The sequence below is a fragment of the Pteropus alecto genome, unplaced genomic scaffold, assembly GCF_000325575.1.
Source record: "Pteropus alecto unplaced genomic scaffold, ASM32557v1 scaffold88, whole genome shotgun sequence".
Lineage (NCBI taxonomy): Eukaryota > Metazoa > Chordata > Mammalia > Chiroptera > Pteropodidae > Pteropus > Pteropus alecto.
Genome location: NW_006494611.1, coordinates 4,304,031 through 4,316,877, shown reverse-complemented (window position 1 = coordinate 4,316,877; position 12,847 = coordinate 4,304,031).

Here is a 12,847-nt window from a genome sequence, read left to right as displayed (position 1 = left end):
CCAGGAGCCAGATGAATGCCTCTGGTGCAACCTTCTCCTTTACGTGACAGCTGTCACTCATAATGGAAGGGGACAGTCAATCCTCATCTGAAATAGGCACCAGAGTCTGGCCAGATCTCCAAAAGTCATACCTATACTCTCTCTCTTTCACACACACACACACACACACACACACACACACACACACACACACAGACACACACACGCGGGCAGATGTTGATGGTAGCATTGTTTTTAACCTCCAAAAAATGGAAAACAGCCTAATATCCAAGAGCAAGGAAACAATTAAATAAATGATATTATAGCCATAAGAAGGCATTTCAGGAAAACCTTAAAAATGGAGTTTATAAAGCGTGCTTAATGCCCTGGAGACATGCCTATGATATAATGCTAAGCCAAATACAAAGTTACATATTAAAAAAATATATCTCTATTATGTAAAACAGCAAAGAAAACAGACATGGAAGAAATGCTAACAGTAATCCTTTCTAGAATTATGGATGCTTATTAGTTTATTTTTAATCATTTTTTATATTTTTCTAATTGCACACAATGGGTATATAATAATTTTATGATTTGAAATGTTTTTAACACATTGCAGAAACAAAATTTCCAGTTTAGGTGAATGAAGAAGACTGACAAAAATTAACAAAATACAATTTTAGGAAAACTGTAAAAAAGTGATACTATTAAATATCTGAAAACTCTGATTGGAATTAGGCCATAAATTAAATTTTTAAAAAATTATCGTGATAGACATGCCTGTCAGTGGAAAGAACAATTTTTACCTCTGTTCCACTTCCGATCCTACTCCCTTGTAAGTAATAATGTACCCAGTCTTTTGAAATAACAAATGTAACAGCCTGCAGGATTCTGTTACTTGTCAACTCTGGACTTGGGTTCAAAATGGCTTGAACTGACCTCTACCATGTGTGGTCAAGCTTGACAAAGGGCTCTTGGAAGAAATTCCACGTGTAGAGGTGGGAAGGAAGGCAGGAGGAGCAAATATAAGTCTTTTTCCCAGCCTAGTGTGAGCTTAGTCACTTTGAAGGCATTTAGAACTCTGCTCTCCCTCCTCTGATCAAGCTCGAAGCAGCAGAAAGCAGCAGCAGAAGGACTTGCTGGGGTGATTCCAATCATTCTGAGGCACTTGGAGTATCAGCAGCCCACGGAGAGCCTTCCTCATTCTTCCTGTGGACCCCATCCTGTTGTTCATTTGCACTGAGTGTTCAGGACCAAGACAATGAGGAGGCCAACAAATGTTTTCATTGATCCCCCTCCCCACCAGCTCTTCATCTGGAATATGCACTATTTTTCTCTCACTTTTCTGCTCTGATGTACTTCAAGCCACCCTTCACACCCATTAGATTTGTCTTCCCCAAATCTCCCCTTTCTACTTGTCACTCTCCCACTCCAGAATTTACCTGGGCTCTCTCCTGCTCAAGGAATCATATCCCCAATACACAATTCTTACCCAGCTGCCTACAAACTCCCCTTCCTCTGCCCTACACCTCCCCCCACTGCCCCATCCTCCTTACCCACCACCCCAAAATCCAGCCCAGCCTGCCCCATCCTGCAAGAGGTACTTCGGTGACACTCAGAAGTTCCGTCAATTGGAAATAAATTTTCCTTCCCTAAAATAGAATAATGGAGCCTTGTTCAAATTATGCTCAAAGATACAATTTTCTCAATGTTAAGTTTTCTCCCATCGATTTTGTTAAACCTTTGGCATCATCAGCTCTGCCTATCTCTAGTGAGAGCCCACAGATGGCAAAGGGAAAAAACAAGTCCCTCATGAAAAATCGTGGAAAAGCCTCAGCAACAGCCTATCACATGTCTTCGACAGCTTGTTTATTTCATAGACATGTGCTCGTGGTTGTGGTTTTATATGTACAAATAAAACAAATTCCCATTTCCTTCTAATAAAATTGTTCTTGGTTCATGTGATAGAATTTCGTACCACATGCTTTTGTGATAATCTTTAAAAAAATCGTGGTGGTCTACTAAGAAAATTATGGTTGCAGTGAGCCAGGACACATGGGTGACTTTGCAAACCATTGTTTCAGACACATTGCACCTCTCTCCCCACAACATATCACACAATCCCACACATTTGTGCCTTTATCTGCATGTGATCTCCATACCCTGCTCTCCTACAAAGAATATCTCAGCACGCTGCAAGGTCCCACTCAAATGGCGCCTTCCTTGTGAAAACCTCTTGTCCTGAAACCCAACAGATCTCTTTTAGTTTCTTCAGAAATCAATGAAGAAGAAAGAAACATTAAACAGTGAAGAAAATTAGTTAAAAAGAAAACACTCAGCGAAATCTACGAGGGAGAAAATACCACATTGAGAAGCAAGGTGTTGGGAGCTCTTTAATTTATCCCAGGGAATAACGAAAAGGTCAGTAGTGGTTGTGAAAGGTTAGCATCTAGTGCCTGAGTGCATACAGAGAAGAAAAAAGGGAACAAGATGGATCGTGTTTCTACTTGATGCCAGACTCTCTGGTAGACACCGTTTGAATATTCTATTTATTCCTACTCAGAAACCTTAAAGTTTACATTATTATCTCTATTTTACAAATGATAAATGATAATAAAGTTTGCATTATTATCTCTATTTTACAAATGATAAAACTGAGGCTCAGAGAAATTAAATTTGCTCAAATTCACCTACATAGCAAGTGGCAAAGCCATGATGGAAACCCAGTTTCATTGAGCACACCAACTAGGCACTGGACATCATGTACACTCCCACTGAATAGTCAAACAAATCCATGAGACAGGAGTTATCATACCCATGTTTGGGATAGGAGATTGATGTACAGAGAAGTGAAATGACCAGGACCAATAGTCACATAGTTAGTAGCAATGGAGTTGAGATATGAAATGGGGCTTTGGCTCCATGTTCACACTTCGTTCACAGCACAAGGGAGCACAAGCATAATTTAGTAGCTGTGAGAGAAGGGAGTGAATCTGGAAACCAGGGGGATATAGTCTAACCCACCAAAGATCTTAGAATAAATACAGAGCTTCTTCCAGACATGAGTCTATAAAGCTATTACCATATTACCATATGGATTACCTCATTACCATTTACATTTGCAAGGTGTACACATAGTAAATGAATGCTACTCGCATTCCAGTTGGGAATGTGTGGGTTGGAAAGGGTAAAACACGAATCATGTAATGAAAAATTACATCTTGTCATTGAAGACAGTTTTAACACATAAGGAGGAAGAGGAAGACCATATTTAGCTTTTACATTCTACTGCGGCTGAGAAGACCCTGTTAGAACAGGCCCTGAGGTCAGTTTCCAGGTTCGAGATGAACATTCCTAAGTGAGAAGTTCCAGATGAAACCCAGATAAATATACAAAGTAATTGGTTTTTGGAGAAAGCAGCAAACAAGATTGAGGAAAGATTTCAAAAGTGGTTCAAGTCAAAGGACATGTGAAATTCTCCCAACCAAAATGCTACTCGGTGAAGAAAATTTCCTCAGCGATCAGGCCAAAATGTTGATCTTTCTTGGCTGCCTGAAGGAGACTCTCCAGTGGCACTGGGGTCTGTCCTAGGGAGCTAGCCACACTTAGTCGGACCGGGCAGGCCAGAGGAGAAATAGAAAGTGATTCTTTCAACCTGTTCAAGATTGCCAGCCCTGAAGATAAAGGGGAACCTGGCGGGGGAAGGATCCAGGTTGAAAGAGTCAGTGAGGGGGCTGATCTCCTCCAGCACAGGCCTGGATTTCAGAAGTAGAAATGGGAGATTTGGGCCTTTTGGTGTGCTATGAATTCCTCTGAGCTACTGAGGGCTGAGATGAGGCTATAGGATCCCACCAAGCTCCATGCCATCCCAAATCTGGCTGAAATGAAACTCAATGTCCCAGGGCCCAAGTATTGCTGTTAAGGAAATGAAGCATTTCCCTTGGCAGGAGCCCTGAGCCACTGCAGAGACCAGTAACTAGCTCCTCATTCTTCTCCCACCATGTGGGCAAGCAGAAGCTAGGCATGCATAAACACAAATCCACAAAGAGAAGGTAACCCAGCCACCTCCTTTCTTAAGCACAGTGTTTTGCTGTGCATTAGAAATCACTTGCTCATTCACATATTCATTCATTCTTCCGTGACCACCTGCTAAGTGCCAAATGCTGTGTTTGGGTCTGGGTAATTGAGATAAGCATCCAAGAGGGTCCTTATTAGATGAGTTTGTCCCATGGGGAACACAGACATATGAACAATGTGATATATGCTGTAATCAAGAGCATCACAGAGAATATTACGTTGGAAGCAGTTTTTCTGTGTCTTTTTGTTGATTGTTTTTAAGCACCTATGAGATGTATCCCATGATTCCAAAGTGTAAATGGTCACCCTTCTAATGAATGTGTAAGACCCTAGATCTTGCTTATCAAATATCCATTCTAGTTCCCTCTCAGTCATGTCCCTTCCAGGCTCTTATATCTTACAGTCTAGCACACATGAGCAATTGCCAGTCCCTGGACGTGCCAGTTACTGCCAAGCCTCCATATGTTTGTGAGTACTGTTCCTCTGCCTGAAAGGCCCTTCTCTCATAGCTCTGCCCAGTAAAGTCCCAGTAATTAATTGTTCAAGGGCCTGCCCGAATGTCAACTCTCTTGGTGCCTTCCTTGACCCTAACAGGAAGTACTCATTGCTCCTTCATTTGTACTATCAGAACCCATTTACAGGCCTCTATTACAACACCTGTAAACACTGTATAGTAGCTATTTGTTCCTGTGCCTTTCACCCACCTCCCGTCAGACTGGGAACTCTTCTGGGACAAACCGCACACTGAGGACACCAGGCCCTCAGCAAATGTTTATAAAAGTAGAAATGAAATTTACTGCTGTGTAAACTCCCATGTGTCTTACCTTAAAAGGGTCCTGTTAAAAAGTGATAGCCCAGCCTCATCTGACAGGAAGGAAGAGCCATTGACCTTCCATGGCCAAATGCTCTTGTCCTCTTATCGCTGGAACTCTACAGTGCTATTGGGGGGTGGGGGTGGGATGGGGGTACAGAAATACAGTGTAGTAAAAACCAATTTGTGTTTTTTAAGATTATAAGGCAGATACTCAAATATAATTGTCTAGGCAATAGCAAATACCTAGAATGATGCATAAGAAACTATTACTAGTACATGATCCTGGAGAATGGGTACAGGCTAGGAGGTAATGTGGGAGCTTTTATTTTCCATTCCATACATTTCTGGGCATTTCTACGGTGTTGAGATTTTTGTCAATTTTCAAAGAAATAAACCATTAAAACAAATCTTGTGACTATATCTTAAATGAATCAATAAAAATTAGGTCAATGTTTACCAAAAGACACATACTAGAGTCTCACTAGAAAGTTTATAGCAACATCATTAATAATAGCAAAACCAGGAACCATTCAAATGTTCATTAATAGTAAAATGAATAAATCAGTTGTAATATAGTCATACAATGAGATACTATATAACAAAGAAAATAAATGAAACACAACTACACGCTATAAAATGAATGACTCTTCCAAATATGATGTTGAAGAAAAGAAGCCAGACACAAAAGAGTATGTACTATGTGATTCTATCTATATAATGTACAAAAACAGGCAAAATTTTTCTGTGTTGCTAGAAGCCAGGATGGTAGCTACCCTTGTGGGGAGTGGGGAGGGGAAGTTAATGACTAGAAGGGGACTTAAGAGGGTCTTTTGGGAGAGGAGAGCTGATAATGTTGTTTTGAAATCTGGGTACTAGATGTACAGAAGTGCTTGCTTTATGAAAATTTATCAAGTTTCACACACGATTTGTGTACTTTCCAGTGCATATGTTATACTTCAACAAAAAGTAAACACAAAATAGGCTGCATTGAGATGCCTGAGCATTCCCTAACATCAAGCTGAAAATCCCTCTTAAGTCAGATGCCAACCTTCTAGCCTCCTGGATATTCAGCTGGAGAACCATGGCGGGAAACGGCAGCTAGCTATAGTCCCTAGTGGTTTTAGAAGCACCTGTGTCCTGCCCCGAGGCAGAGCCTAAGTGCAGATAGAAATAAATGGGACCTGAGAGCACTGCAGAGAAGTCAGAGCTTTCTTGGGATGGGATTCTGTTCTCAAAGTTTGCATTTCCAGCCCCATAGTTTGGCTTCTTACTGGGAGAAAATGCAGAGAAGGGAGAGGAGCAGAGATGAAGAGAGGTTTTCAGGTAGGCTCTGGTTTAAGTGCAAGCTGAGTTATGCCCCAGAAGTAAGAGACCAGGGACAGATGATTAGGAGGAATCCTGGTGGGGGAGGGACAAAAGAGGCCAACTACTTACTTTTAAACACTGGCTTCAAGTGGCAATAGGAGGGAGGACTGCCTCAGGTTGGAAGGGCAGGCTAGATGCCCCATTTGAAGCCTGAAGCCAAGTGATGGAATTCACTGCTGGAGCATTTCACCTGGGGGCTCTATTACCAGTTGGGCATGGTTGATCTTCCCTTTGTCCAACTCAAGATAAATACAGCCCCCTCCACAGAGCTGACAGAGCCGAAGTGGGGGTGGGTGCTTACAAACCGAGCCAAAGCTGAAAGAACCAGCCTCCTTACCACCGCCCTCCAGCTGCCATGTTTCAGCAGGCCCATGAGAGAATCCACATTCCAACTCCCAACTCCCACCAGCTCCATGTCTACGCTTCCAGTGGGGCTGTGGAGCAATGCCAAAGTGAGGCCTTTCATAGCTCAAGTCAAGCAAGTTCGGAGTTAGCCTACTACTCAAACTTTGGGGGCTAAAATCTAAGCATGTTGCAGCAAGTTTAAATCCTGGCCATATGAAACTTCCACTAAGAGCGTAAAAGGAAGCAAAAGAGGACTCTGAACGGTCAAAATAGATTTTGCCAAGTCTACACATTCAAGTTCATCTACTTCCTCATTGGAGGTGTCCCTTTAGCTCTCAGAACCCATCTGCGCTCATTTGAAACTCACTTGGTTTGCTGACTTCCAAGCCCATGGCGAATCAGAAGCAGAAAATTACAGTGAACACAAGAGGCTGCTGAAGAAGTGTGTTCTTTTTTTTTAAAGCATTTTATTTTATTACTAGCTTCAAGTATACAGTACATTGGTTAGACATTTATACAGTTTATGAAATGATCCCCCCAATTACTTCATCACCCATCTAGCTCTACACGTAGCTATTACATTACTGCTGACTGCATTCCCTATGCCATGCTCCCCATTCCCATGACCGTCTCTCAACTACTAATTTGTATTTCTTTAACCCTTCACCCCTTTCTGCCAGAAAGCATGTTCTTAACATATTGAGAAGTTCTGATTGGCAATGAAACATGGAAAAGGAGCAGGAAAGCTCTAAAGAGCAGACATGGGATGCCCCAAAAGCCCAGCAGCGAGAGGCTCCTTCATGTGGGGGCAGGCAGAGTCCTTCATGTGCCTCAGCGGTGGAGCAGGATGCTGGCAGCACGTGACTGGCTCAAGAAAAGGAGGCTCTGTCCTGCACAGCCAGACCAAAGGGCCCAGGAGGCTCAGGAGAGACTTCAGGGACACGAACACACAGTGTAGATCCTGCTGCAGAGCTGGACTCCTTTCTGAAGGCAATAAGAAGCCATGGGAAGTTTCCAAAGATTTTAACCCTATTGTTTATTTAAGGTTTGTTGCTTAAGGGAGAAATCCCTCAGCCATCAGAAATCTAAATATAACATGTACTGCCAGGTTTTCTTGATAGTGGATGTTTGAGGAAATCTAAGAATTGAGAGTTAGGAGAAGAAGGCAGGAGAAAGGATGTCCTCAAGCTCTGGAAAGGAGCTGGGAAAGGAATAAGGCCCCACTAGGCCAGTGAGTCAGAAGGTCAGAGGGTCCAGAACATGCATTTGGTCAGAGGCCTGTCTTGCTCCTTCCTGACTGTGAAACCTCAAACATAGTTTTTAACCTCACTTTGACCCTCAGTTTAAACATCTGCAAACTGGGTTATTACCACCTGACGAAGGACTGGGGATACTAAATAAGACAATGTATGTAAAGTGTCTAGCACAGAGCCTGGCATATAGGTGATGCTCAGTAAAGATAATTTCCATTCTCGTTCTAAAATGGCTTAATGATTTTTCTAGCTGCCTTGGATAATAATTCAGAAGTCTGGCTGGAGTTGTTGGAGCACATTCCCAAGGAATCACTGGACTCTCATGGGAATGGCAAGTAAGCAGCCAGAGCCCCAAGGCAAGATGAAGGAAATCGATTGAGTGGAAGATTGCAGGAACTAAGACCACATAGTAAAGTGTTTCAGACCAAGAACTCTGTTCAAATTTGCATTGGGCTCCTGACTCCAGCTCTTACTAGCTATGTGATCTTGGCCAAGTCACCTGACCTCCCTGTGCCTCGGTTTCCTCATTTATAAAATAGGGATAATAATGGTATCTACATTACAGGGTTGTTAGGAGGATCAGGTGGGTTAATATAAGCAAAGCCCCTAAAGGGTCTGGCACAGTAAAGTGCTCTTATAGTGTGGGCTGTGGTCATTAAGCACACAGGGCTTCCCTGGGCTGAGGCAGCCTACCAGAGTGGTTAATGGCCAGGCTCCAGAGAGGGCCCCTTCCTTACCCTGTGCTAGCTATGTGACCTGGAACGATTTATGTAACCTTCCTGTACCTAAATTTTTTCATTTGTGAAAAGTGGAGGTGATATAATAATAGTAGCTCCCTCAGAGGGCTGTTGTTGGGAATAAATGTGCTAATATATATAAAGTGTTTAGGAAAGTGTCTGGCTCACATTAAGCACTGAGTAAGTGTCAGCTATTATTATTCCCTCGCTATAAAGAACTCTGAAGACAATATGGCCCCTAATTGTTTAAAGAGACAGTGACTCTAAAAGATTCTTTCCTCTTCTCAGTTTTTAGGGTATTTACTTCTGAATTTTAGAAAGGAAGATGTGACAGCCAGATAGAATCTTTTATCTCTTGAAAATAAGAAAAACATTTGGATACCTTTTGGAGCTGTCCTCAAGTCCTTTCATTCTCACAGTATGGAAAGCCCCCCAGGGAGTGTGGTAGGGGGCACGTAGCCCATACTCTAGCCTCCAGACAAGGCTACCATTTACCACACACAGCGTTTCTAACAGAAGAACACAAGGCATTTTCTTAATGTGAGGTACCAAGATTGTAATGCTGCCACACTTCCCACTGCCATTTTGGTGATCAGCTCAAGGCAAGGCTGCCTGCTTTACGCTTTAACTTGCTTTTGAGATTTTAGGGGAACATTTTAAAAGCAGTCCTCCAAAGGGAAACAGAAGCTTTTAAGCTTGGGGCAAGAGACTTTTTGTATCTTTCTATGTTGTTTCTCTGAAGACACACTGAAAATGGAAGAACAAGAGGCTAGTTGTCCTATTGTGATTGAGTGAGTTTTGCTGCTGCCAGAGGACAAAGGCTGGATTGACACAAGATGAATTTTCCAGAGGGCAGGTGTCTCTTTTTGTTATCTTTTCCAGTCCTATTTCTCTCCTGGAGTAGAGGGAATGGTGTATTGGAACACAAAACCTTCAATGTAAGCAATGTTACTAGGAGGAAAGACTCAACGTACTAAACAAAGAACTTCTAAATACTGACACTTAATTCTCATAAAGGCAAAGATAATAACAGAAGATGGGGAGTGGGATGGTGATGAGAGTAGGAAAGGTAAGTCATTAAGCAGAAGCAGAAGAAAAAGAGGCACAGAGAGAAGACAGCATAAACACTTAACAATAAGGAAGCAGCTCTGGGCCCAGGGTCAGTCTGGCTAGGTAGGTCATCCTGAGTTATACCCACACATTTCATTCAGAGCCAAGGTGCCTCGGCGCATGGCCTGAACTCTCTGCCCAACACAAGCTCCAAATTCTCAGAATCACAGACTCTTAGAGCTGGAGCAATCTTCTGAGTTTGTCCTTCCTACCCAGTGCAGTAGTCCTTCTGCACTCTCCCTAAATCTTACTGCAAAATGTGTCCTGTGACAGACTCATTACCAGTGGCAGCTGTTCATTGGGGCACTCCAAACATCCCCAAATCCTTCCTAACACTATACTGAGCTAAAATCTGCCTGCCTGTAACTTCAATCAGTTCCACCCTTTATTGAATAAGTGGGGTTCCAATGATATTTTCTGAACAACAGAGGTACATGCTAGGTCTCCTGTCTTAGTGCTTAGTCAGGTTCAGCAACCTTCAAGCTGTGTGACCATTGGCAAGTTATTTAACCACTCTATGCCTCAGTTTCTTGTCTATAAAATGCAGATATTAATTGTAGAGTCAACTTTAGTGCCATTATTATGGGGATTAAATAAGATAATCTATAGAGAATTATATGTGGAATGAACTAGTCATATATTACATGCTTAGTAAACTTCAGTTGCTGAAATCATACAATAAATTGTAGGATCTTCCAAGACACAGACTGGAATGTATTCATCTCGGTAACTTTTTTGCCTAGCACAGGGTCTAGTTGAGTATTAGGTACGAACAAAAAAAAAATGTTTACTGAAAGACTAAATAATTAATTGGCATGCACTCTATTCTGGTGTAAATCACTACATGTGATCTTATGTCTGTGACGACCAGCTCATAAAAATCCATCCCCCAACTACTCCTATGCTCCAAATTTAGCCACTATTTATCATTACTTAATCCAGAAATATCCAACTTCTCTTCCCAAGGTGGTTTGGAGAGTGTTGGCTTGAGGCAAAGGTCACAAGAGTCACACTCCAGACATCAAGTCCAACCAACCCCACAGACAAAGTCTCTGTGAAGTGTCCTGCACTATTTCCCTGTAGGCAGAGTTGTAAAGTGTGATTGATGTGCTATGGCTTATATTGTAAAGACATGTGGCCCTGCGGGCTGCAGGCCCTCTGGAGGAGTGCTGGAGCCTGAGACAGATTTAAGCAAAGAGGAGTAGGAAAGCTCTTCTGGAGATACTAGATCAGAGAGCACGATAAAATGAGATGAGATAAGGGCAGACAAGCTGGGGAAGAGGAAGATGGGGCAACTAACCTATGCCCTGAGTCTAGTTGGAGAGATAGAGCCTTCAGGGTTGTCAGCAACACGTTGGCAGCACAACTGGACAAGGGTAACACCTCCAGCTACCAAACAGAAATGGCTCTACGTGGGGAATGAAGAGAAGCATTAAGGGAAAACTTTACTGGAGCTGGGGCCAGGAGCAAAATGCTCTACTAGAAAAATTAATTATCACAGAACTGCTTGTTAAAAGTGCTGAGCATTTTCCCACCATCTATTTGTGCCTACTCTAGTTTCTAGCAAAGTCAATAGCTCGTGCCTTCTCGTGTTGGGCCCAGGACTCAGTCAGATACTCTGGGTTCCTTAGGGGGACTCCCACATTTCTTGGGCCATAAACTACAAAGCGCCTTCTGGTTCTGTTTAAGATACACAACTGGAAGCAGAAAAGAAAGTGGGTAAATTTTGACTTAATTTTTTTTTCCTAAAAAATTAGCGCTGCATTCCTTAGGTGGGGTTGGGGAGCAGCCCCAGTGTTCCCTAACCTGGGGCTCCTTTATTAGAGCCTCTCTCCCCTAACATCAGGCGTTTTTCCTTCCCGCCGCTGGCACACTGGGTGAATGGCAGGGCACGCCAACAGAACGGAGCTCCCCCACAAGCCCCAGTATCCAGGGGGAGAGCAGAGAGCTTCCCCTCAGCCTTCACAGCAGGGGGCACAGGGAGAGGAGCTGAGAGAGGATTGCTTATTTATTTGTTTCCTGGAACACCCTGTTAAGAATCTCAGCGATTGCAGTTAGTGCCCAATCGTTTGGCAAGCAGAGTAGCTTCTCGTCGTTCCCAGCTGCACGGGATCTAATTCGCAAATGCACCATCTTGCATTCAACACTTAAATGGAAAACAAGCAGCCCAGGAGGGAGGCAGGCGGTCTAACTCTGCAAGCCCTTTTCGGAGGGATTTACGTTTCTAGGTCAGTTGACTGGTGCCGTCCCCAGAGAGGATTTCTTTGAGCGCCGACCCTCTCTCATCTTGGGTCCAAAACCCACTCTGGCGGGGGTTATAAACGGCAATTAAACATGGGGATAAAACGGGATTTGGTTCAGCCTTAGGCCTTGCCAGCATAAAATAGTAACTAAAATCAACTTGAGAGCTCCGATTTTAGAGGGAGATACTGCTTATTCTTCCCCACTGGAAACCTGGTTAAAGGAAATTAAGGCCTCTCTTAAAGGTAACTAAGATTAGAGGGCTGCGTTTCCGTTTTCTGTGTTTCTGTGGGCCGAACGCCCAGGTTGGTCAGCGAGTTTCTATGGGTAGAATGACGAATTCCTCTCGCCTGAATTCTAAAATGATAACTTTGCTTGGTGCTGCAGCTGCGAACCTCTGAGGCGACCAGCGGCCCAGTCCTGGCGGTGGCGTTGCTAGTGAGAGAATGGGGTGAATGGGGAAGGGGAAAGAGCCGCCCCTCAGTGAAAAGTTGGGAGAGCGGCGGGGAGAGAAGTAACTGCGGCTCCTCTGGCTCTCGGCCCCTTTAAGTGCTTCACTGACTCAGCTAAGCTTCCCCCTCAGGTCGCGTTTTTTATGAATGAAAAACGTCCTTACATTCATTATATAAACAAGGCTGTGCTGATTGGCCAATGGCCCCCGGTGCATAAATTATGTAAAACAGACTCCTGAGGGGGTGGGGAAGGACGCGCCGTTGACCAATAGAAGCCGAACTTGATGGAGCAGCTTGACAGGATTTGTCGGCAGTCAGGATAAACAAGAGGAGATGGACAACCGCAGGAGGGGCCTCGGGCCAATGGGAACGCGGCTGTGCTAGGGCCATGGGCCAATAGCGGCGGGCGGAGCAGCGGGCTGCCGGGGGCCGGGCCAGAGCTCCAGCCTGGTTGGCAGCTGCGGCGCAGAG